This window comes from Protopterus annectens, chromosome 2.part1, assembly GCF_019279795.1.
Source record: "Protopterus annectens isolate FY-2018-M chromosome 2.part1, PAN1.0, whole genome shotgun sequence".
Classification (NCBI taxonomy): Eukaryota; Metazoa; Chordata; order Ceratodontiformes; family Protopteridae; genus Protopterus; species Protopterus annectens.
In genome coordinates, this window is record NC_056729.1 from 973,257,950 (window position 1) to 973,284,986 (window position 27,037).

The following is a 27,037-nucleotide window of genomic DNA, read 5'->3' on the forward strand; positions in this document are numbered from 1 at the left end:
CGTTTTATTTTCGTTTTGTGTGTGTGTGTGTGTGTGTGTGTGTGTGTGTGTGTGTGTGTGTGTGTGTGTGTGTGTGTGTGTGTGTGTGTGTGAGATGCTGACTGGGAACAAGGAATCAAGACAAGTTAGTAAGGAAATGAACGGTATGTGTTTGTGTGTGTGTGTGTGTATGTGCGAGAGACAGACTGTGATTGTCTGCATGTATCTTTGATATTCGCTGTCGTTACTTGTATAGTACCCTCAAGTAAGTAAGTTATTTTTTCTGTTTTTCTTGCCTACTGTACATTGTTCCAGTTGAAATTTAGCATTCCATTTCAAATGTTTATTTCAGATTCCATTTGATGTTCATCTTCAACGCGTTGTAGCTAAAACTGAGCAGGTGCTAAGAGTACTATCAGTTTATTTAGCATTTGTAAGGTGCATATGTTGACTTTCTGCTGCACTGTGTAGCCCACCGATAAAGTTGCATACTTTTTCGGCACATCAGTAACTCACTACTAGAATCATTCCTGTGTGTGGACTGTGGATGTACATATTCACCAAACTTTTTCAGCCTATACTTAGTGAGGGGGTAATCAAGCTTACTTATGCTCCTTTATTTTTAGGCTGCAAATTAGAGGCTAGCCTACACAGCGGTCCTATAAACGTAGACATTTTCTTCTTGTAAATACTGTTTGCATACATGTGCCCTAAGATACCTTTGTTGCATACAAAATTAATCATTTCTTTCTTTGCTATTAGGGAAAATAACAGCTATACGCAATAAGTTACCCCCCATATACGCAATACGTTACCCCCATCTGGATTAAATGTTAAACTCAAGAGCCCATGCAAGTACTTGCCTTTGGAAGTGATTTTTCAGGAGTCATTTCTATCTCAACTGCATAGTATAGCCTATTTGCCTCACCTTGATTAGCATCCCATATTTAGTATAGTCCTGTAGGTAGCTTCAGAGAAGAAAAAAGTACATAACAGAAATGCTGAAACCAAGAAGTGCTTTCCCCAACACTTGTGCAGTTTCTTTGACTGCACCAAGAGAAAAGTAAAACATGAGCAGCATTGCAGAATCTGCTTTAGGTAAAGCCTGATGGGTGTGACAGCCGTACTCTGGTCAAGGTTTAAAGAAAGGCAAGTGCTGAAATATGCATACAAATGAAAATAATATAAAAATCCAAGTAGAAGCTGTTGACACTGTAGTGATGAGTACCTCAAATCCTTGACTGCAACGAAGAGCCCACTCAGGTGTAACAAAATTTTGTATCAATAGTTGCAAAGCCAAGTTGTTGTTGTCTTTCGGCTTTTCCCGGTTAGGGGTCGCCACAGTGGAACTCCGGTCCACTTATGATTGGCAGTAGATTTTCACGAATGCCGAGGTGCCAGCTCGATGTTCATCCTTCAACGAAGGCATGCCCATTTACGCATGTCTTTCAAATGCCGACCCAACCATGGGGAGGACATGCAGACTCCACAAAGAAGGCACTCCCCGCACTCCAGCCGAGAATTGAATGGGACAACCTCTTGCTGTGAGGCAACTACTGCTGCACCACCGCGGAAGTTGCAAAGCCAAGTATGAACTCAATATCACTGCCTCTTCCAAAGATATCATAAACTATGTTAAGAACATTAGAAATACTAACGGCCCTTCGGCTTTTCCCACTTAGGGGTCGCCACAGCGGAACTCCTGTCTGCTAATGATTGGCAGTGAATTTTTACAGTGTCGAGTTGCCAGCCCAGCACCCAACCTTCAATGAAGGCACACCCACACACACTCGCACCTACTTGCATGTCTTTAAATTCACTCGACCGCGGGAAGGACATGCAGACTTCGCACAGAAGGTGTTACAGCCGAGAATCGAACCAGAAAGCCTCTTGCTGTGAGGCAACAATGCTAACTGCTGCACCACAACGGCCTACTAAGAATATCAGAAATAATACCTTGTATTCCACAGCACTGATCTTATACAATGTAACATATTCCAACCCAGTGGATATCGCTACTGTATACTTGCAGGCAAATTTAGTTCTAATTTCTCCCTCCCCCCAGTTTCCTCAGTACTTCCCAGTCATTGCCTTTCCCCGTAGTTACTTCTTGATATGTCCTAATTGCTGTCTACAAAATCATAAACACTAGCTATATGGGTCCTTACAGTTTACCAGGTTGTCTCTTAGCACTAAACATAACCTCAGCAATTTTCTTTGAAACTTATTTTGTCTTACCCTTTCCACTCTGCATAAGCCCAATGCTTGAAGAACAGCCTTTGACACTGGGAGCTACAAACCAATTTGTCTTACCAGTATTATTTCTATGGTCATGTTTTACTGGATCTCATAAATGACGAGACTAGTTGTCTGAGGTCCCGTGGTCCAAATCAGTTTGACTTTATAAGTGGTAGGTCCTGCTGGTGAATTTCTTTGAGGGGATGACTGAAACACTAGATAATTCCCAGTCAGTGCACACTGCCTACCTCCATCTAGCTAAAGGCATTTTACATTATCCCATCTTCTAGTATTACTGAAAAATGTTCACACCTGAATATTAATACCTGTAATAAGGTATGTAACCCAACTGCCACTAACCTACCAGTGACAGAACATACACACACACACTGATAGTTGGTGGCACAGTTTCCTCTAAAATGCTTCTCATTAATAGCATCCCACAGGGCTTACATGTGGAGCCATATCATTTTTGGCACGTACGTCTCTGGTGTCCAGTCTGGTGCTGACAAAGATTGCTGATCACTGCAGACTCAGCAGTGTTTTTAACTCTCCAGCTGATGCCTAAATTTTTTATTGGTGTCTACACTGCACAAGTACTTGGTGTCCTGGCCATGGGCTCAAGTTCGTTGCTAAAAATGTAGTGGAATATTCTGTAAGAAACAGGATTCCTCCTGACTCACCACATAAATGCTAGCCCTTCAGAGCTGATGCCATTGTTAATGGCTTGGGCACATTTGTCAACAGTGCATTCTTATTTAACTACCATGTATCAGCTATCAGCAAGTCATTCTACTTGACCCTTCTAACTGCTAAATATATATCTTCTAGGTTCAGCATGAGTAGTAGGCTCAATGGAAGCTCCCCATTCAGCAGCTTAAAATATAAAGTAATAACTGTTTGATATACTCTCTAATATGTACTGCTGCTGAGAGATGCAAAAGAAAGCTGTTAATGCAGTAACACACATGGATCTGTATGTAGCTGTGACACTTTTTTTTTTTTAGGATGACTAAAATGTCACAGGATATACCACATCACAGAAGCTGATTATGTTACTCTGTGCAGTTCTGCAGCTATATAACACGTCTTCTACCCCACTGTTAATAAAGCATATTTGTGTGAGTGAGTGACTGACAGAAGCACTCCATATCAGAACAACTATTTATTCTCTTCCTCTTGCAATACCTTTCCATCTTGCAATACGTTTTCATCCTCCTATTGGTTATACCTCCTGATAATTTTTATTTCCCTGTTTGTTTTGCAGAGGGGAGGGGGGGTTCAGTTTATAAGGCGAATAAGAGCTCTGGTTTATTTATTACATAGCAGGGATGCAGTTTTTATCAGCCACAAACTCCACCCTGATGCTCCTTATTTAGTCCACAGACACAGTGACTGCAGGTACACTTTTTCATGAAGATGAAACTAAACTTGACTGTTCACTTACATAGTCAATAGTTCAGGCTGCCTCACATAAGAAATGAAACTGCTAGGTATTTTCCTTCCACTTTATGCAAGTGAGTGATATAGTTCCAGAGCTACTACAGAAACTATTTAGAAAGTTTACACACATAACAGGAAGTGGGAGATTCCACATGCCTGAGGAACAGTTTTACAGCCCACATACCAGACTAGTGATTTATCCTTTGTAAAGATTGTAAAACTAATATTAAAAGTGCATGACTATCACACCAAACTGTACTGAACAGAGAAATACAGCAAACATGTATTGTGAGTTTTGTCCAGATTTTTTGTGCTAAGATTTGAGAGCTATGGTGAGAAGTGAGAACAGAATTTGTATTCCCCCATTATTGGCTTTGTTTGTCCAGGTTTTTTGTGCTAAGAGGTTGAGAGCTATGGTGAGTGAGAAGTGAGTACTGAATTTGTATTCACCCATTATTGGCTTTGCATGTCCAGGTTTTTTGTGCTAAGAGGTTGAGAGCTATGGTGACAGAGAATTGAGTACTGAATTTGTATTCACCCATTATTAGCTTTGTTTGTCCAGGTTTTTGTGTGCTAAGAGGTTGAGAGTTATGGTGAGAAGTGAGAACTGAATTCAATAAATGATAGCCATTAAGTTTCAGTCTTCCTATTTTTCAGGAAACTGCTGGTTTGGCATAGTGGTATGTTGCTCTGACTGTAGTGCATAGGGTCCTGGGTTCAAGAATGCCAATGAAATGTATGGTAGTAACATAGCATTTTATTCTAGGAACTTTCCACATTTATACAAGCAATGTTTAAAATGTGTCCCTGTTTTTTGACTTTTTGGCCCCCCCCAAAAGAAATGAAATTGAAAATAAGTGTGAGAAGCTGCGCAAGATGCCTATGGCTTATACTACTGTCATTCTATTTATAGTGTGTGTGTGTAAGTTGACTTTTATGATGGAAATGTTCTGAATTGGGCAGTTTTGTCATTATTGGTTTATGCATTTTCTTTCATTGCCTACTGGAAAAATGTTCAAACAAATTTAAAGTGTGCTCTGTCTAACAAGTGTGCTGTATTATACAAGTAATATAACTTAATAAAGTCAGGAACGTGTATCAAAGAAAATAACGCATGTATGTTTCTATGTGTGCAAGGGGCCAATTATTTGAAAACAGCCCAAACATAATCTTTATCCACCACTTGTCAGATGCATTTTCTTTGGATGTGGTGTAGATTTCAATACTGTTTCAATTAATGTGAGTTTCAAGGGCAGAGATGTTTTAGTGCCAAGTCTATTTTCATTGCCTTGTTCTGTAAAATGTAAAATAAAGTCCAAATAACCATTGTAGAAGTAAAGCAGTATGCACACAGTGTTTATGATAAATGGAGTGAAGTATCCAAGTAATGGGACATTGGAATGGGTGCAGGGGGACTCTGATGGCATATTTTGGTAGTCTGTTCTTCAGTTTGCGTTTGAAAGTTGGTATCCCACAATTCCATTGGAGTGGGTGGGGTTATGTAATTATGTATGCAAATTAAATGTCAATCAGCATACAGATTTGTACCTATTTTTCATGGGCCTTGTCCACATTTTTGATCTTTCCAGGTTGAGAGGTATGGGAGACGGAGATAAGTGTACAGACCCAGGGTAACCTACCAAGGGCTAAACGAGCTGGAGATAGTGGAGCGCTGTAGGGTGGACAGGGACCTCCTACAGCAAATTGTTGAGCTGTGCCAGCCACGCCTGGCACACAGAACTAACAGAGGGGAATCCATCCCGGTAAATACCAAGGTATGTGTAGGCCTAAGAATACTTGCTACAGGTACCTTCCAAAGGCCAACTGGGGATATGATGAGGAACTCACAGGCATCAGCATCCAGGGTACTCCACCATTTCCTGGATGCCATGTCAGCACATGTCGGTAAGCACGTATATTTCCCCAACACCTGTGAGGCATTGGCCAGCAATATGCAACTGTTCCACCAAATAGCAGAATACCCTGAGGTAGTGGGTGCTATTGATTTCACGCCTGTACGCATCAAAGCACCACCCAGTGAGCGGGGTAGGGTCTACATCAAGGGCTTCCCCTCCATCAACTGCCAGGTTGTGTGCGATGTCCGGGGCATAATAATGAATGTGTGTGCTGGCTGCCCTGGAAGCTATCACAATTCCCACATCTGGCATCTGATGCAGCTGTACCAGAGATTTGCTAATGGGGACATCCCTCACGGTTACGTAGTGGGGGATGTTGGATACGCACTGGAGCCGTGGCTGATGACACCCATCAGAAATGAACACAAACCCGAACAAGAACTCCATAATGAGGCACACGCACAGACCAGAGCATGTGTTTTGGATGCTCGAGTCACGGTTCCGGTGCCTGGACACATCCAGTGGAGCCTTGCAGTACTCACCAGCTACATGCACCCAAATTGTCATCGTATGTGCCTTGCTACAGAATATGATCCTGCAGCAGGAACAGCAGATGGCAGGGCCACACAGCCCCCCACCATTGCCAAGGCCTGCACAAGCACAGAATGACTCGGAGGAGGAACAACCTGAGCCTGCCCCAGTAGGCAGAAGGAGGAGGCGTGCCCAGTATGCCCTGGCCTTGGCAAAGAGACAACTCATAGCACATACACTGACACAAGAGGGACCTAGGGATTAACACCTCTCTCTGACTCTCACATACAGTAAAAGGGATGCCAAATATGACACTACCTGTGCTCATCCATGTGTAGGGAGTGTACTATGTGCATCCGACATAGGAAGCCCTGCAGTACCACTCTCAATACTGGGACACCCACAAGGTAAGTGACTCACACATGCAGTCAGGGGGGTTCACATACCCAACAACAGTCACAGCCAGCAGGACAGGTGTAGACAAACACAAACAAAGGCTGTGCTATGGCCTCTGAATAATGCCCAGTCCTACACAGACAGACCACAGCAGGTCAGGCAATGGGATGTTAGTTCTGAAGGGTAGGAAGTCAGAAACTAATATGTAGATAAATCAAAGCTAAGATCTGTAGTACACTGGTATGCCTCTAGTCAGCATGATAGGTTAGAATACAGAATAAAATGGAGTACCTGACATACCAGTACAGTCCTAGCAAGTGTGTACAAGTGTCAGTTGTGCCCCCCACATCATACATAGTAATGATATAACAGTCAGGTGTGCCCCCCCCAATCCTGTGTAGAAATGTAGAAATAGTCTGGTGTGCCCCCCCATCCTACATAGAAATGTAGTAACAGTCAGATCTGCCCCCCCAATCCTGTGTAGAAATGGAGAAATAGTCAGGTGTGCCCCCCCATCCTATGTAGAAATGTAGTAACAGTCAGGTGTGCCCCCCCCAATCCTGTGTAGGAATGCAGAAACAGTCAGGTATGCGCCCCCCAACCCTACTTAATTATGTAGTAACAGTCTGGTGTGCCCCCCCATGTGATGTACACACGTCGTAACAGTCAGGTGTGCCCCCCACAACCCTATGTAGAAATGTAATAACATGTATGTGTAGGTCTAATACCAGTGGTGCACAGATGCACAGAGGTGGCCAAGGTAGCAGGATAGGTTGTAGCATCTGCACAATATGCAGGTATGTGTGTGTTAGGTTGGTGTGTGTCCCATATCGTGTGAGAGTGGTCGGTATGTATGCATGTTGAGGTAAGCCTGGTGGCCATTGCCCACTACCGCTGATGACAGGGACAAGTCCTCACAACTGCAGTGCCATACACAATACCCATCAGTATAACACAAGGTAGCAGTAAGCCATTGCAAATGTATGGTGGTAATATGTGTCACCATCTGAAAAGACTGACATGGCATGGCTGTTGGTCAACATATACAAGCAGTACACAGGGGAAACTACCCCAGACATACAGTATATATTGTGTCACTGTGAAATGGACACACCCTTGGAAAAGTATATACAGGTATGCATCACATTATTTGGTCCTATAGTGGGGGATACTGGTGTTGTCTGCCCAAACACTCAGAGATCACAAAGGAGGTAGGACTAGTGTACCTAATAGACTCCTTCTGCACTTGTTTTTAGTCATTTTTAATTTAATTGCATTTTTTTTAAACTGCTTGGTCTAACATTGCTACATACCCAAGTGTGCTAGCTTGCACTGCATTTGAACTGTTTATACTGCTGTTTTAGCTACTTTTCTGTATATTAAAAAAATCTAAGCCTGTTTCCTATCTTTCCTGTAACTAGTGTAGTCCAGATTCAGATTTGCTGTATCCAGGACTTGTATGTAAGCTTCTGAGCCCCCAAGCATTCTGTTTGGAGGGAAGCCTTCTAGCTTATCAGTGGGAGTGGTAAGCACTAGGTAACCTATCTACCACATAAGGAGTGGTTCTGGCCCAGAAATTGTAGTTATTGGCCATTTGGGCAGTTTTTCCATCTCTCTCAACTTTCTGATTTAAAAGCCCGCATTTGCACTTGTTTCCCCCATTTCCTGTAACTAGTTTAGTCCAGATACAGATTTTTAGTTTTACCACTTGAATTTGCTTATTCATGATGAGCACTTTTTCAGAACTTGTTGTAAGCACTAAATAAGCTACTAATTACTACAGCACTCGACCTTCCTCATTACCTAGAGGAAAACAGTTTTGGTACTTACTTTCCTCACTTGCTTAGAGAAAAAACACTCTTGTACTCACTTTCCTCACTTACCTAGAGGAAAATATTTTTTTTATTCAGGCATGTCCAAGGGTCAGCTCCCAGTGTTCTCTCCTGTCTATCTGATGAATCTGGGCATCTTCTGGCAATGTAGAAATTGCCTCATGTACACAGACAACCCTCTCCTCCTACCACCCAACACTACAACCTGTGAGAGATGCACTTATCTAGCCAAACTGGAGATAAAGCTCTCTCCAACCAAGACTGAACTTGACAGTCAAGAGGAGAAGGTGAACACTTGCACCACACCACACTCCTCACATAGTCTCACTAAATCTACATCACCAAAATCCACACATATAAGCACAAAAACATTTGCGGAGGCTCTCAATAATAATCTGCTCAAACAACAGAGACCTCCAAAGCATAAATGCAAGCAATCTTCACCCTCCAACACAACCCAAATGACACATAGCCCGCAGACTCAGTGTGCCACTCAACCACAGCCAGTAAGGCAAAACTATGTACCCAGCACACTAGTCATAGTTGACTCTATAACCAGGTACACTGATGTCCCACTCAAAAGGCTAAACAAGGAGAAGGTTACTGTCAGCTGCCTGTCGGGTGCCAGGATCTGCCACATAACCCACGCACTCAGGTCACTCCACAACAAGTACAAATATGACTCTATCATTGTCCATGTTGGTGTGAACGACCTGAGACGTACCTCCCTGGACTACATGAAAAGAGACATGAAGAGCTCTCCGATCTTGTAGCCCAGGCAGGTATGACCCTAGCCCTGAGTAGCATTCTGCCATCACCCAGAATGATACCGCAGTACAAGGACAAAATGATTGACTTCAGCAGTTGGCTAAGCTTCTGGTATCATTCTAAAGGGATCCAGTATCTGTCTGCCTGAGATGACATGGTCGACAGACCATGATACTTTGCCAGAGATGGCCTGCACCTGTCACCCCTGGGTTTCCGGATACTGGCTAAGGTTCTTGCCGCCCCTAGAGTGCCTTTTTTAGGCAAGGTTCAAATGACAAGTTTACCACTGTAACAGGAACAGGCAAGCAAAAACTGAGGGTGATGCCACTCAATGCTAGAAGTCTAAATCTCAAAATGCACTCACTCGCGGCACTCCTTAAAATGGAGAACATGGATATCTGTGCTGTGACTCAGACATGGTTCAAGGCTCCAGAGAGCACCCCTGCACTACCAGGCTATAACTCATACCACATTTTTTGGCCATGTAACCTGGACCAGAACACCAAAGATATAGGTGTGTCCATATTCATTAAGGATATCCACACCTCCAGGCTAGTTGCTCAGCATAATGCATCCAAAGTTATCCAAGTGCAACTAACTCTGGGCATATCTGCAATCCAAACTGTAGCGTGCTACAGATCCCCCACCATGCCCCAGGATTCCCACTCCTCTTTTCTTGATGTACTGGAAAATATTAGGGCTCAACCAAACACCCTAATAATGGGCAATTTCATCTACCCCACCATTAACTGGGAAAACTACTCATGTACCAACTCCTTCGCTCAATGCTTTCTGGAATTCATAAACTCCAATGCCCTGGATCAGCTTATCCAGACCCCCACCAGGTGAAACAATATCCTAGATCTAGTCATTACCAACATGAGTGACCGGTGTTCCACACCTGAAGTCATCTCCTCATTGGTCCGATCTGACCATAAGCTAATCACCCTAGATATCCACATCCTGCCCCCACCCCCATTAAGGAAACCATGGTAAAAAATTTCTCCAAAGCCAACTTCATGCTTCTTAAGACAGAAGTGGTGAACTTCATGACACCCATGCAGATGGACAGTACAGTTACGACTACTGAATCCTACACAATTGCACTTTATAAGCACTTACACGAGTGCATGGATCTTGCTAGCCCAAACAGAACCAAGATGCTATCCTCCCAAAAAAAGGAAGCCAATCTGGTGGTCCCCTGCCATAAACAAAAACTGTACAGCAGAAGGAAGAAACTGTTGCAAAAGAGAGTAAAATCCCATGAGTGGAGGAACTCCCTGGTCAGCCTCAGTAAGAAGCTGCGATCCCTGATAAAATCCTCCAAAGCTAGTTACGAAAACAAAATCACCACTGATTATAAAGACAACCACAAATCATTCTATATCTAAGTCAAGAATCTCAATGGCAACACTCAGATCTGCTCTGAGTTACAGCACAATTACACTAAATATACAGACCCAACTGATATTGCCAACATTCTGGCAGATAGGTTCAGTGCTAACCTTACCCCCCTCTCACCCCCTAAAGGGCCCATCTCTATACCAAAGAATGCAAAGTTCCTGTAATCATAGCTGCACAGGTAAAAACCACACTCTCCAAAACCAAGAACACAGCATCCATGGGACCAGACAATGTTCTACACGAACTACAGAACAAACTGGCACCCCACCTAAGTAACATGTTCAATCATAGCCTCACCTCAGGCTTTGTGCCCGCTGAATGGCCCACAGTGACAGTTATCCCACTCCACAAGGGGGGAGCCACCACGGACCTCGGGAACTACCGCCCCATTAGCCTGACGAGCCTGGTCTGCAAGGCCCTTGAACGTATCATCATGGAACTTATAAACAAAGACATTAGTAATCTCCAAACTCTGGACACCACCCAGTTTGGGTTTGTAAAAGGCAGATCATGTCTCCTAAACCTGATAGACTTCTTTGAAGCAGTCACCAAAGCCGTAGACGAGGGTAAGGTGGTTCACACAGCCTATCTAGATCTTGCCAAGGCTTTTGACACCATCCCCCACTCTGGAATTATAGATAAACTCACTAAACTAGGTATAAATCCCTATGCTACAACATGGGTTGCCAACTGGCTCACTGACAGAACCCACACTGTGAAAGTAGCAGACTCCAAATCCGACTTCAGACCAGTGACAAGTGGAGTACCACAGGGTTCAGTCCTGGGTCTTCTCCTGTTTGGTATCTACTTCTCTAAAGTACATGCTAACACAGAAAGTCTTTGGCTAAAGAAGTTCACAGATGACTGCAAACTAAGAGCCATAATCAAAACTCCTAACAATGTGGACATCCTACAAAAGGGCCTCACTGAGACAGATGCCTGGTGTCAAAGCCATGGCCTCAAGTTCAATGCCAAAAATACATTGTCATCTCCTTTGGTCAAAACTCTGTATCCATGAACTACAACAATGGCGGTAGTATACTTAACACCGAAAGTGTGATAAGAGACCTTGGGACACAGGTGGACAGTAGTCTCTCCTTTAATAATCATATTGCCACAGTAGTCAGGAAATCCTTCTATGTGGTACACCTCATCACAAAAGGTTTCTCATCCAGAAAAAAAGAGGTCATTGTTCCCCTCTACTCATCACTCATTAGACCCATTATAGAGTACAACGCCCCTTTTGGTATGCACCTCACAAGACATCTACAACAACTGGAAAGGCTGCAGAAATACCTCACAAAGAGGATTTCTAGCCTCAAACAGATGCCCTGCATAGACCGCCTCAAAAAACTCCAGCTTTACTCCATTGCATATCGCCTACTCAGAGGTGATCTCTGCCTAACATACAAAGCTATGTCAAACCCAGAACTGTTGGACATGCTCCACTTAAAGAAATCCCAGTCCGTCCGAGCTACACGCTCTAGGGACATAAACCTTGTCACCACAATAAACAGAACATGCCGGAGGGATAGATTCCTGTCCCAGAGACTTCCCATACTCTGGAATAAACTACCTATCTATATCAAACAAAGCTCCTCATTAGCACTCTTCAAGAAAAATCTTGATGATTGGATGGGAAATAGGAAATTCATCCCGGGGATCATTTCTGTGGCTCTGCTCGACAGTGGCACAGGAAAATAATTTTCTTGGGTGACAAAAGCCAGGGTACCTTTTTGGCTGGGCTTGTATAGCCCTAGGGCCGATAGCCTAGTACCTACCTATGAACCTATGAACACTAACACACACCTTAGATGGGGCGATACCCTTAGGGAAGGTAGGTATCAGAGAATGTATGCATAATGTATGGAAGAGGTTAGAATAACAGGGGGGGGGGGTCGGAGCATGGGCAGCATGGAATGTGCAGGGTCTGACACCAAGCTGTGTGCACACACTATCCCTGGCTGCAGACACATACATGGTGGGCTACACACCTGCCTGTACACCACAATAGGGTATATGTCCTTACCCATGGCTCCTGCCCCTGGCTGACCTGTGCAAATCTGTACAGCTGTGAGGCATTGCCACAGCAAGATAAGCCTGTACTGTCATGCTGATGGGCAGACAAGTATGGGATCCTCTGCCAGTACTGTTACAAGGTGCTGAAATGGATAAACAAATCCATCACCAAGTGTCTGCAGCTCCCCCTCCAGAATGGCATAACTTACCATGAATATGTAGGTGTCTGCCCACAATACCGGACACAGCCGTAGTCACCCTTGTCCCCCAAGACAGCACTGTGAGCAAGAATGTCCACCTGACAGTACATGAGTTCAGAAAATATCACTGTGTACAACGGTACACATCTGAATATCTCTGTTAACAACAGTATCATGCAGCTGAAGCAGCACAGACACAATCATCTACAGTAGACACTATCCCCTGCACAGTTTGTCCCCATATATCCAAATGATCGATGAATACCCTGCAGAAACAGTATGCTGCCTGTAGGTGTACAACATAAAGGTCTGCACTGCAGTACAAACTACCTGGACACAATCCAAAAATTCAGTACAGACGGGCATACTGGGCATGCTCACACACAAACAAATGAAGGCCATGTCAGCAGACACCAGTGGACCAGACATATCTGGCACTTGCAGATGTTAGTGCAGACACTCCTCAGTATGCACCACTCATGCTTTGCACACACAGAGGATAAGAATACAGACATATATCTAAGAGCAACACACTATAATAAGCCAAAGGTAGATGTACATAGATGTGTGGAAGAGGGTGACTGTGACAAGGAGCCATCCAGGCCTGACCCACCCAGCACACAGCCAAAGAGCCACAACCACATGAGGTTTAGGTGTCAGTCACTGTAGATACTAGCCACCAGTCAGCATTATAAACTATGTGGTGCAAGTGCTAGCTGTGCAACATAACTGTACATGATACATGAAAGTAGTCATCTAGCAGCTGTAGACACATACCTGTGAAATATGACCCTGTGTGTGCCCGCATGTGGTGTGTCAACCTCTAGATGAATGGGTTATGGCCCATGCACACACACTGCTCTCCCCATAGCCCTACTATGACATGCCTGCTAAGGTCATCCACTGTGAAATACACCTTTAATTGTAGCCCAGTGATCTCCATGGCGCGTCCTATAACTGCGTACTGCTGTAGTGTGATAAACTAGTTAGGTAGGAGTTTCAATCCCAGACATGGCATCTGTGTGTGTGTGTGTGTGTGTGTGTGTGTGTGTGTGTGTGTGTGTGTGTGTGTGTGTGTGTGTGTGTCTGTGTCTGTCTGTGTAGAGAGCAATGCTTTTTAGGGTAGTCACACTCCCTACAATTCATATGCTCTACTTTGGCAAGGAGGCTGATGTCATCAACCTAGAAATACACCTCTGGGAAGGTTGTAGTCCAGTAATCTCCATAGCATGTCCCATAAATGCGTACTGCTGTAGTGTGATAACATAGGTAGGAGTTCTAATCCCAGATTTGGCAATTGTGTGTGTGTGTGTGTGTGTGTGTGTGTGTGTGTGTGTGTGTGTGTGTCCCTGTCTGTGTAGAGAGCAATGCCTTTTAGGCTACTCACACTCCCTACAATTTAAATGCCCTACTTTGGCAATGCTACTGATGTCATCCACCTTGAAATACACCACTGAGAAGGTTGTAGCCCTGTAATCTCCGTAATGCATCCCATAACTGCGTACTGTAGTGTGATAAAGCAGTTACATAGGAGTTCTAATCCCAGACTTGGCAATTGTGTGCGTGCGTGTGTGTGTGTGTGTCTGTCCCTGTCTGTGGAGAGAGCAATTCCTTTTAGGCTACTCACACTCCCTACAATTCAAGTGCCCTATTTTGGCAAGGCTGCTGATGTCTTCCACCTTGAAATACACCTCTGGGAAGGTTGTAGCCCAGTAATCTCCGTAGTGCGACTCGTAACAGTGTACTGCTGTAGTGTGATAAAATAGTTAGGTAGGAGTTTTAATCCCAGACTTAACAATTGTGGCTGTGTTTGTGTGTATGTAGAGAGCAATGAATTTTAGGCTAGTCACACTCAGTACAATTCAAATGCCCTACTTTGGCAATTCTCCTGATGTCATTCACTGTGAAATACACCTTTGGGTAAGGGGCTTTCCTGCAATCCCTGTGGTGTGTCCTATAAGAGCATCATGCTGTAGTGTGATATAGAACTCTGGTAGGGGTTCTATTCCCACACATGGCAGTTGTGGATGTTTTGTGTGTGTTTCTATGTCTGTGTAGGGAGAAATGCATTTTAGGCTAGACACACTCAGTTCAATTCAAATGTCCTACTTTGGCAATCCTGCTGATGTCATTCACTGTGAAATACACCTTTGGGGATGGGGCACTCCAGCAATCCCTATGGTGCATCCTATAACAACATCATGTTGTAGTGTGATATAGAATTCTGGTAGGAGTTCTATTCCCACACATAGTAGTTGTGGATGTTTTTTGTGTGTTTCTATGTCTGTGTAGGGAGCAATGCATTTTAGGCTAGTCACACTCAGTACAATTCAAGTGCCCTACCTTGGCAATCCTGCTGATGGCATTTACTATGAAATACACCTTTGGGGAAGGAGTACTCCAGTAATCTCTGTGGTGCGTCCTAGAACTGCATAGTGCTGTAGTGTAATATACTAATTAGGTAGGAGTTCTAATTCCAGACATGACAGGTGTGTGTGTGTGTGTGTGTGTGTGTGTGTGTGTGTGTGTGTGTGTGTGTGTGTGTGTGTGTGTGTGTGTGTGTGTGTGTGCGTGCGTGTGTGTGTGTGTCTGTGTGTGTGTCTGTATTTGTCATTCGTATCCTGTGTGGCTGTGGTTGTGTGTGTGCAACAACTGGACTTCATGTGGAGTAGGTTTTGCAAATTTCTTATATGATGGGTCAAGTATATATCACAATGTCTACCATACAGGGATAACAGATGTGAAATAGCCAAGAGGCTGGGGTGCAAATCCATATCCCTAAATGTGCCATCAATACCAGCTGAAAAATGTTATCAACCCTTGTATTACCCAAGGAACATCCTCAACCCATGTCTCATACACACACACACACACACACACACACACACACACACACACACACACACACACTTACGCAATAGCTGCTATGTTGGTAGTACCCTGCATATTGCCCACTGATAGTAACCATGGTGTGATTGCAGTGGGCTACAAAGGGCATGGCACCCTGTCCATCAGTCCAATAGGCATGTACATGCCGACAGTGAACCTCCCCCATGTTCCCCACTGGACACCTGCAACACCTGTGGTGCCATCAGATGTGACCCACAAAGGGCATACCATGCCTGAAATACAAACCCTGCATGGACAGATGCTACTGACACCAGGGAATACTGTTATCATGCTATCAATGTAGGTGCAGGGTCAACCTGCTGTCCATTAACAGATCCCGCCACATGAGGCTAGGACTGGCACATCTGATGATAACAATCTGTGTACACAACATGGGCCAGACACCCAAGGTACAGTTCCACGTCACTGTACATGCATGTGGGAGGTGTGCACATTCCAGACACTGTCCATATCATGGACTAAGGAACACATACATGGCAAGCAATGCACCGCGTTGGCCACATGCAATAGTCACCCATGTGACTGGATGGTGAATTCAATACCCACCTGTGTGGGCAACTCCAGACACTACACCCCTGAGTCACAATGCAGACCATTGTCATGTGGCCTGATGCCAAGGTATACCCATCACCTAGCCTTGTATAGCCATCTGGCACCATCAACCACAACACACCCATGAAACTGTGCACCCATGCATGTCAGTACTGGCACCCATGTCTATGTGTTTGGTGTATGATGTGTATGGCCCCATTCACACTTATTACAACCCCCATTGGCATACTGAAGCATGCTGTCTGATGTCAGACACCTCCACATACCCTTTGCACATGTAACCTCAGTATGACCCCTGTGGTGCATGTGATACCTGCACAGTACTGTGTTGTGACAGTTCCGCTAGTGATGAGATGTATTCCTGGCCCTGCCAAGTGTGGCAATGTGTGTGCATCCCTGTGAAAGTGTGGCTGTGTTGACGCTGACACCTGTTCATGCAGACAGGCACATTTACTACACCTACCACATAGCTACCATATCCCTGTTGCAGATGTCACTCACCATCACATATATGTTCTGACGGCAACCAAACATGAAACCGATGTGGTGCATCCAATAACTGCATGGACATGTGATAGCACTACATAGTCATCAGGGGTTTGTTACCCTGTACTGGTAGGTGTGTGACACAAACATGTTTAAGTTTTACACTCCCACCCCTCCCTGGCTTTTCTGTGCCTCTGTCTACTTCTCTCACTCCCTCTCTGGTGGATATGGAGACTTACACCTGCTTTGCTAAGGCAGCAGCATTTGTATTTTAAGTGATGCTCATGATCAGCTGATAGCCTCTGCACAAATTGCAGCCCTCCTCTAGCTGATTGCATGTGGAATAGCTGTGGTAACATTCCCATAGCCAATTGCATGGAAACACACACCAGTATCTAGGAACATCATGTTGGTCTTGGGACTTTCATTCACTGTGAGCAGGAACTCAATCTGCTGTTTGGCAAACAGCATCTCAGATTGATTGGGGTTTACCTCTAATAACATACACTGTGGTAACAGGCCAACATACAGAAGAGGGGTGTACCTGACCTGACTACAGACTGTAAGTGTTGCTAAACTGCATTTGGAGTAATGTTGGTTTAACAGGGTGTGTGTGTGGATATGGCTGTCCTACATGTTTTTATATCTGCCATGTCAGTGCTATGTTTATGAGGGAACACCCATCTGTAGGGCTATCTGCATACTGACCAGTGTATGGTGCCTTTTGTTTCAGGTGTTACCCACAGAGCACCTACCTGTGAACTGCAGAAGGTAGTGTGACGATTGCAGTCTGTAGATGGTGACAGCCGTGAGAGTTACTGACTTCATATTCCTCATAGGACATATGGTGCAACAAACCGTGTTACAACAGTAAATGTATGAGGTTATTACCGCACTGTGTCAATATTGGCCCTGTGTATGTGCCTCCAGCCACAACCCTGTCAACCTATGTACATATATCATGCAGTAAAGGGTGCATATGTACTGTACACCATAATTAGTGACATATCTGATAACAAGCCAGTGAGATATTAGACTGCTATACATGTAATGTATAGTAGGGGTTATATTTGATGACATAACCTGGACATTCTGTGCTTATGTGTACATTTCTGAGGTCTGTGTACTTATGGTGATTGTCGGCAGTGTGTGTATTGTCAATATGTACCTTGGCCTGTGTACAGACTGTGGCAGATGTCATTGTTCTTAGTCCTGTTCTATCTAATGTTACATGCTGCTGCACTATATGTTACCCTATCGGCTTACATGTTTGTAGGGCCATACATGCACATGTCCCATACCACAGACAGGCATTGGACCACACTGTGTAGCAGCCCAGTATATGTAGGGTTAGTGTGTGAGTGGCACATATGAGGTTGGTGTTGATCAGATAGTCCATATACTGTAATAATAAGCTAGCATGCCATATGTGGCTGTGGCTGTGTTCACATTGGTTTTGGTTACGCACCTTAACACAGGTGTATGTTATTCTGTGCTGTGGCATGCCTGTAGAGCCTGCTATATGTGCAGATACATGTGCATTCCCCCACAGGAAATGTAGCCAGTCTGCCTGTGGCCTGCACAGTGCTTTGTTACATGCCTAATAGCTTAGTGTACATACCTGGTGAGATGCAATATCCAGATACTTGCCAGATGTACTGCTGCTGGGCCACCATAACAGTCATGTATGTCAGACAGAGCAGTGGGATGCTGTACAGATGTATGTCAATATCTAGTGTGTAGTATGTGGCCTTGGCACTTAAGTACCAGCAGCTATTATGTGACAGGACAGACAGGGATGTGTGAATGCATAACCTATGGGGGCACATGTATACCAGTTGTTACGTGTTATACCCATCTGTATGGCTAACATCCACATTGTCAGGATTGGTCCACATGTCTTGCACTAACTGGTTAAGTGTATACCTCTGGACTGTCCAGAGTATGCCAGACTGTCCACATATATTGACCATTATCTCTGCTGTAGTCCACAGGAGCATTACAGGCTAGCAGCTGTACTTTACTTTGATGTCCTTAGAATGTCTGTCAGCAGCCAATGGCGCACATGTTAAAAGCAGATGTCATCTCCCACACACACCATGTCTGTCAAGACAATCCCTATTACAGTAGCAATACTCTACAAATATACCTGCTATACATACCTGACATCCCCTTGCACTACAAAGTTGGGACTACAGGGGCTGAGGTAGGGCTACACTCCATATTCAGGACATATGGTGATGATATATTTACATATACTTATCCAGATATCTATATAGACATACACATATACATATCGACATACATAGATGGATATGTATATGTACATAGATATACAAATAAACACCAAGATATATACATAACGAGAGCAATATATGTCTACACATATACAGACAGAGCTACATATGCACATATACATATGGATATCTACATATATATTGACAGTAGTAGGTATAGTAGAATAGATATGTATGCACATATAGTTATTGATATCTATATATATACCAACATAACTAGGCATGTCTGTACACATAGGATGTGAATACACATATAGCTATATATACATATACGTATATCTATATAGATATATATATACATATATCTACATATACATATATGTATATGGGAGCGCTACAGACTCCTGAAAGCCCAAAGTCCTGAAGACCATCAGGGATGAGCCGCCTTAAGGTATATGGATGTACAATACCATACAATCCACCTTGGTTAAATGCAGGCCTACTGCCACCTGCCATACAGACTGTTCTGTTTGTCATTGTGCTTGTGATGGTGTCAGTTGTGCCTTGTTATGTAACAGTTACATCCCATTGTGTCAACCAAGGTCTTTACCCACTAGGGATTGTCTACAGAGTGTAGATAGAGGCTGCATTGCTTAATGTTGATTGTTTGGTATCCTGTGGCCCAGTCTGTCTTTACTATTCTACTACTTGATGGTCTGGGCCTGGACAGCAATATTTGTCAACTTTTCCAGACTACTGTATTAGTACAACTGTTTCACAGTTGCATTACTCAGTTTATATGGATGGCCATGTCTAAATAGCTTTACAACATGGCATTTACAATTGTAATAGTACACAAATAAAGCTTTCCTATTTATGCAAACCTGTGGCAGTTTTATATATCCTTTGATTTCTCTGTGGGTATATGTTGCAGGCGATGATTGTCATTTCTATGGGTGGCTCATACAGTCTCCAGTTGGTAAGGTGGTAACTGTAGGAACAGTGGCTGTTCCATATTCTGTGCACGTACTACATATGTATCATACTATACATATCTCTGCGTATGTATCTGTATTACTTATCTGTATCTGCATATATGTGTTTGTGTATATGTATCCTAGGGATGCCCATGTCGTGTCTGGTCCTGGTTATGCGATTTGCAACACTTGGTAGTATATTGCACGGGGGACATGTTTGGCTGTGAGGGGGGTATACCTAGTCGTACAAGACGTATATTGTTTGAGGCCTCTCAACCCCATTAACGGTGCATGTGGACATATATGTTTTTATTTCCCCATTGTTATCTACAGATGTATGTCTGTATATATATATATATATATATATATATATATATATATATATCCGCTTACATATGTATAACTATGTCCATATATACCTACATAGATATATATATCGGCTTACATATATGTAACTTGCTGTATAGTTGTATCTGTTTAGATATTAATATATATACACAGACACAACTCATCTACATGTTGGAATACATTCCCTGAACTGTTGAATGACTGGGCTGGATGATATGTTTGTGAATAGTGAAGGGTTATGTGTATCTGACATGGCTTAGTGGTAAATCACTTTGACTATGGAGTGCAGGGTCCTGTGTTCGAGCCTTGCAGAGTCTGTTTATTTTGTTGCTGGGCAGAACAAGGGCCATTGGATACAGAGTGATTAAGGCACTTTTGAGCAGCTGTAAGTGGGTTTGCAGGGGTTTGCGCGGAGGTAAGCACTGCTAACTTCCTGTTACAGTTTCTTTTACTCAGTTAGCTTCTAAATTGCTTAACCAGTGTAGGCATTGCTTAATCCCATGCAAACAGGCTGAAACCCGCTTACTGCTGCTTAAAAGTGCTTACTCCCGCTTGGCTTGCTCTATTTTCTTTAAAAGAAAAGAAAAAAGGGTTGATAGGAAAGTGGTGAAAAAGGGGCACAAAGAGGGAAAGACAGTAGTAAAAATAGCTGGGAATGTGCAAGGAGGGTGTGGGGAAGGTCCATAGCTGCCCATTTCTTCTACAGCAACAGCTGTGCATATACATTGTATTTGGAGGTAGATTTGGGCACTCAAACACCTGGGAGGGGGTGAGGACAACAATAATTAGTTGTGATGCCAATTAGACTATTACATGTTTCCAGTGGACATGTGTGCGAAATGGACAGCTATGTATAGGGCGAGATATTTTTTTGGGAACAGAGTGCCCTTTTTTTTTCAGGTGAGACTGGGATGCTGGGGAGGGGTAATAGGTATATTTGGGGAGGTAGGTTGGGTAGGTTAACAGACGAGACAAACAAGATATATACAGGGGCAGTATATGATACGTGTGGGGTAAACACCTTGATGAGGAAGGGTGTTGGGAAATCGGAAGCCCATGAGCCGCCTAGTGGAAAGAGTGGGACTGAGGTCCCCACCCATGGGCAGTCACCACTGCACCTTCACAGCCCTGATGGTGGCTGTGCTGGGGGCTGAGTCACAGAGCCAGTCAGATGCACTAGTTGCAACACATGGCCCTCAAGCTGGTGTAGAAGATCACCAAGCTGCTGGTTGTGCTCTCTACACACCATAACCCCAACCTGGCAACGGGTGACAGGTTCCTGTCTGTGCTCACTCCTGGGGGGGAGCCCCATTCCCTGAGGCGGTTCCACCTGAAGGTGGTGCAGGACCAATGGACAGGGAGGTCCTGGGTTGGGCCCTAGACATGCTGGTGCCCGGTGCCACAGCCAGCTGTGGTGGGACAGGTGGGTCCGCTTGGACCGGCCTTCTCAAATGTGCTATAGTGTTTAGAATTCATCATCATATGTGGGTTAGTAATAGTCAACACATTCCAGGGTTAAGTATAACAGCATGCATAGATATTCCCATTAACCCAGACACCAGATACGGAACAGTTGCATAGCAAACAGAACACATGCATATATGGGACCACAGTGGTAATAAGAACAGCATGCAGGTACATTGATGGCACTATGCCACCAATGTTGGAATAATTCAATATAGCACATGCATGGGAACAATTAATATATTTATCAAACAATTGGACATTATCAGAACATAGGTGTCATTACATACCAGTTGGGGTGGGTATGTTTATTATTGTTGGAGATATGGTGGGGGGGGATGTCAATTAACAACTAGTATATTCCTGTAGTCCACATTACTTTCCTAGTCAGTGCTGTTATCTGTACCTTACAAGTCTTACTATACTACCCTATAGCCTTAGTCTGGACAGTGATATGGCTGTTATCATCATTATACATGAACTGGTTTTACCTGCAGTATACACCTCTTACTTGGTATACCTGTGGAAGGAATGTTTGTTAACACTAACTAACTGTTTCTACACATACTTTCAGATTCCGGGTTAATGTTGTGCACATAGCTATCCAACTCTATCTGCACAGACTCTGGCCATGTGTTGACCACATGCAGGTGTGCTGAGACATATCTAGAATATTGCCCTCTTCAACCTTTAGTGACCTGACACACACATATACATGCTTTCCTACACAGTTATATTATGTAGCACAGTGTGAGTGACAGTGTTCAGTGATACATTATTGTTCAGAGAAACTGCAACACTCACAATTCCCTACAATACCAGAGTGATCAGTACTAGTACAGGTTATTATGGTCTTTATTTCTCAGTACAGTGTTTGTATCCGATGTATCTGTGGGAGCAATGTTTGTTAGCACTACCTGATTGTTGCCACACAAATTTCCAGATTACACATTAGCATACATCTCTGTTACTGTACACACTCTGGTCACAGCTTGACAACATGGGGGTGTAGATAGGACATACTTGGCTTATTACTCTCCTAATAGTTTCTTGGGTTGCCGCAGTGATAGGTTTGTTCTCATAGATGTTTGACAATCACTTGTATTCCCTGTTTGCTGGCTAAACATCTGGGATCATCCCACAGACTTAACAGGGGGACAGGCAGCAGATATGGGCCCATATACTGGACATTCTGGCCTCATCTGTACAGTTGTGGGGTATGATTCTTTATGCAGCCTACTTCCACTCCCAGGATTCAGAACATGGCTGTGTCTGCTACAACTTAAACACTGTCCATCACAGTTGTGTCTGCTATATATTTATTGCTGTATATCTCCTATCTGCTTTCTGTCTTATTAATCCCCTGTGCTTTTGCATTCTGACCTTGTATTACAACACTCTTATACATATTTCCTAGATAGTTATATGTTGTAGGACAGTATGAGCGACAGTGATGTGTAATATCTCATTATTCAGAGCAACTGCATCAGTCGCACTGCCATACAATACCAATGTAAACAGGACCAGTACTGGGTATCATTCTTGAATTTCTGGGCACAGTGTTGGTATCTGACAGACCTGTGGGAAAAATGTTTATTAGCACTGCCTGAATGTTCCCACACACAGTACCAGATTCCACATTACTATTATGCACATACATCTCACTCTGCTACTGTACACACTTTGACCACAGCTTGACAGGTTGGGGTGTAAATGGGGCATACATGGCTTCTTAGTCTAATAAGGTATTGGGGAGTTGCTAGTGTGCCAGCTTTCTTCTCATAGATGTGTGTCAATTAGTTGTATTTCTTGTTTGCTGCCTATACGTCTGGGATCATCCCACTGATTTCCCAGGGGGATAGGTTGATAGTCAACAGATATGGGCTACTTTACTGGACATTCTGGACATATCTGTACAGTTGTGGGGTATGATTCTGTATGCAGAGTACTACCACTGGCAGGATTCGAACCATGGCTGTGTGTGCTAAAACACAACACTTCACATCTTAGTTGCATGTGCTATTCGGGTGTTGTTGTTTGCATTTTCCCTGTTTACTGTCTATGTATCTCTCAGTTGTTCTAAATGGCCTCTGGGGATTGCACCTGTCATATACAGGCATTCCTACACATTCAATTTATGGTGCATGGTGTGGGTAACAGTGCTTACTACAACAGTACTATTACATGATTGCAAATCTACATTACCATATGATACCAGAGTATACACATACAGTCCAGCAGTTAGACCTTTACTGTCAGGCTATTACACTTTTATTTACATACAAACAATATGAGACTCTTCCTGCCATAAGTACTTGCCCTGAACAATAAGGATTTATACAGGCAATTAATTTACTACTACTTTTAGTTTTATTTCCTATGACAGTAAATGCATGAGTATTACTGACCTGCCTCACATCGCAACCTCGCCAGGTGACTGATGTGGGTCTCCTGGTTCGCGGCCCACTCCGTTGCAGCTGTGGGAGACATAAGAGGAGTATTTAGCCATACCTAGCCATGATATACCTGAACTGGCAATTTTTACACACATAGTAGGGTGATACTTACACACAATTGGAACATCCCCTATCGCTGTAGCCTCTTGGATCCACTAGTCCAAGAGGTCCCCCTTACGCCACTTCAGGTCGGCATACTGATGCCTGACTTACCTACCAATTCAGGGTATGCCAGTGGCACTGGTGAGGTCATGGGCGAGATGGTCCCAGGCCTCCGCCTTATAGTGGGAGCCCTGGTACTGGCCCTGCAGCAGTCTCTGATCATGGTCTTTCACAAGGAGTCCTGCCATGACTCTGGACTCCTGGATGCACCAGCGCTGCACCCAAAAGCACATACCTTCTCCCCTTCCTGACATTGTGCCTGCAAGGGGAAGTTACAACCAGTTATGATATGTATTCCTGCCTCTTGGGTTTAAGTAGGGTGGATTTCCACACTTTTCCATGATTGGCCAGTTTTGAAAAGGCTAGCCAATGGGCAAACCTGCTTACCCAGGGTTGGCATTGTTTAAAGGGGTATAACACTGGGAACAATGAGTTAGCTGGCCTACACATTGCTTACACCTCCTAAGCTGGCCTGTGCAATGCTTAGCATTGCTTACATTAGACTTTGCATTATAATTACTTTTTGGCATTGATTTATTCTTCATTACACCTTATATGTATGCCTGGTATCCATGATTCATGTGTACGTACACTGTATGGGGTCCATGTGTTTTATCGGGGGCTTCAGCACTCTATTACAATTACACCTGACTTCTGGGCTTACTACTGTACTCCAATTCACATATTTATGTTATGTAGTGGGTTAAGGCACATATGTCTGTATAATGATTCCTTTCACAGGTTCAGTTTGGTTTTACTATGGTGAAGACTTGTTTGCTTATACCCCATTCTTTCTTACTTCTGTGATGGCTTGGTGGTTAACTACTGTGACTATGGTGTACAGGGTCCTGGGTGTGAGACCTGCATGGCTGTTTATTTTGTTGATGGGCAGAACAAGGGCCATTGGATACAGAGTGATTAAGGCACTTTTGAGCATTTGTAAGCGGGTTTGCATGGGTCTGTGTGATGGTAAGCAATGCTAACCACCGATTACATCTGCTTACAGGGAGTTAGCTTCAGAATTGCGTAAGCAGTGTGCACATTGCTTACCCCCACACAAACGGGCTTAAGCTCACTTACTAGTGCTTAAATATGCTTACTTCTGTTTATTGGTGCTTAAACCTGCTTACTAGTGCTTTATTCATTATGATACTGACATCTCACATGTGCATTTACTGCAGTACTCCAGTTCATAAATGTATGTTATTTAGTGGTTTATGCAACATAAATATTAGTCATAATGAGCTTTGCCATGGAAATGGAATGTGCTGTAGTGGGACTCGAACCAGGAATACCTGCTCGTAAGGCAAATGCTCTGCCCACTACACTATTGCTATGCTGCTTCATTTGCATATATCTTCCTTTTTATCCTCTTCAGCCATTTAAGCTGCATTAACCATAGCTAAGTGATGGGTTAGCTTTAATGGGATTTAAAAAAAAAATAAAAGGGTTTGTTCATTTTGTTTCTGCATACTTTTGCTGTTGTACACGAGGGGGGACTGTTAGTGGGGATATGCAGACATCTATGAGCAGTCTTGCTCATTTCTACCCCTTTCTGCTGTTCTTCATTGTAGGGGGGTGTATATTCTGAGAGCTGTGCTCTCAGACACACCCCCTGCACTCTTACAGGATCCGTGTAAGATTAGGAGCTCAGGCAGCGTGCCTCATTACCATGTATGGTGCACTGCCGTCCTGATCCTAAACGTCTGCCTCCATGCAGGACTAACCTAGTCCTGCACGGAGGAATAGTAAATCCGGGGGATAATATATATATATATATATATATATATATATATATATATATATATATATATATATATATATATATATATATATATATATATATATATATATATACATCTATATATATATATATATATATATATATATATATATGGCTCTACATTGTTTCATTGAATCTCATTTCACTGTATTTCATTTCACCCCAACCACTTTGCTGAAAACTCAAATTACTGAAATCTCATTTCACTGATTCTCATTTCACTGAACTACAGTTAGTATACATGGCACTATGTAGAGCAAGGCTGACAGGCATTGGATCTAATCCTGCACACCGTGCAAGGCTTGCAGATCCGGGGGAGTATATATGGCACTTTGTAGAGTACTGTAAGTCAAGTAAAAGGTATATGCCCTTTTCCCCACTGTAGTGCGATCGTGGAGTTAGTATATATAGTTAGGTGGGGTGTGGGTGGCGTAGCCCCCCCCCAGTTAGTTTGAGTACATATTGTCTTTTGGAGTTTGTTAGTCATTGGTGTTGGAACTATGCATGTCTATTGTTTCAAATGTATTGTTTTAAAGTTTTTGGTAAAATACAATATAAAACAAACAAGGTTGGGGCTACGCCCTGCCCCCTCACCCCCCAATGTGGGGGCTGGGCCCCCCACTCCCCTAACTCTATATACTAACTGCAGGATTGCACTACAGTGGAGCAAAGGGCATATACCTTTTACTTGACTTACAGTACTCTACAAAGTGCCATATATACTCCTCCAGATTCTGCAAGCCTTGCACTGTGTGCAGGATTAGTGCAGGAGCCCCAGCAGGCAATTTGTCTGCCATGCAATCCAGGAATAGCCTGCAGCGGCCTGCACGAGCGCTGCTGCACTAGTCCTGCACAGATTAAGCCCCTGTATGCAAATTACCCCATTTGTGGGAGAAATCCATGCAAATGAGGTGAATTTCCGATCCAGGAGGCTGGAAACCGGCCGTGCAGGACTAGTTTAATCTGCAGAAATGTACTCGGTTAGTAACCGAGTAC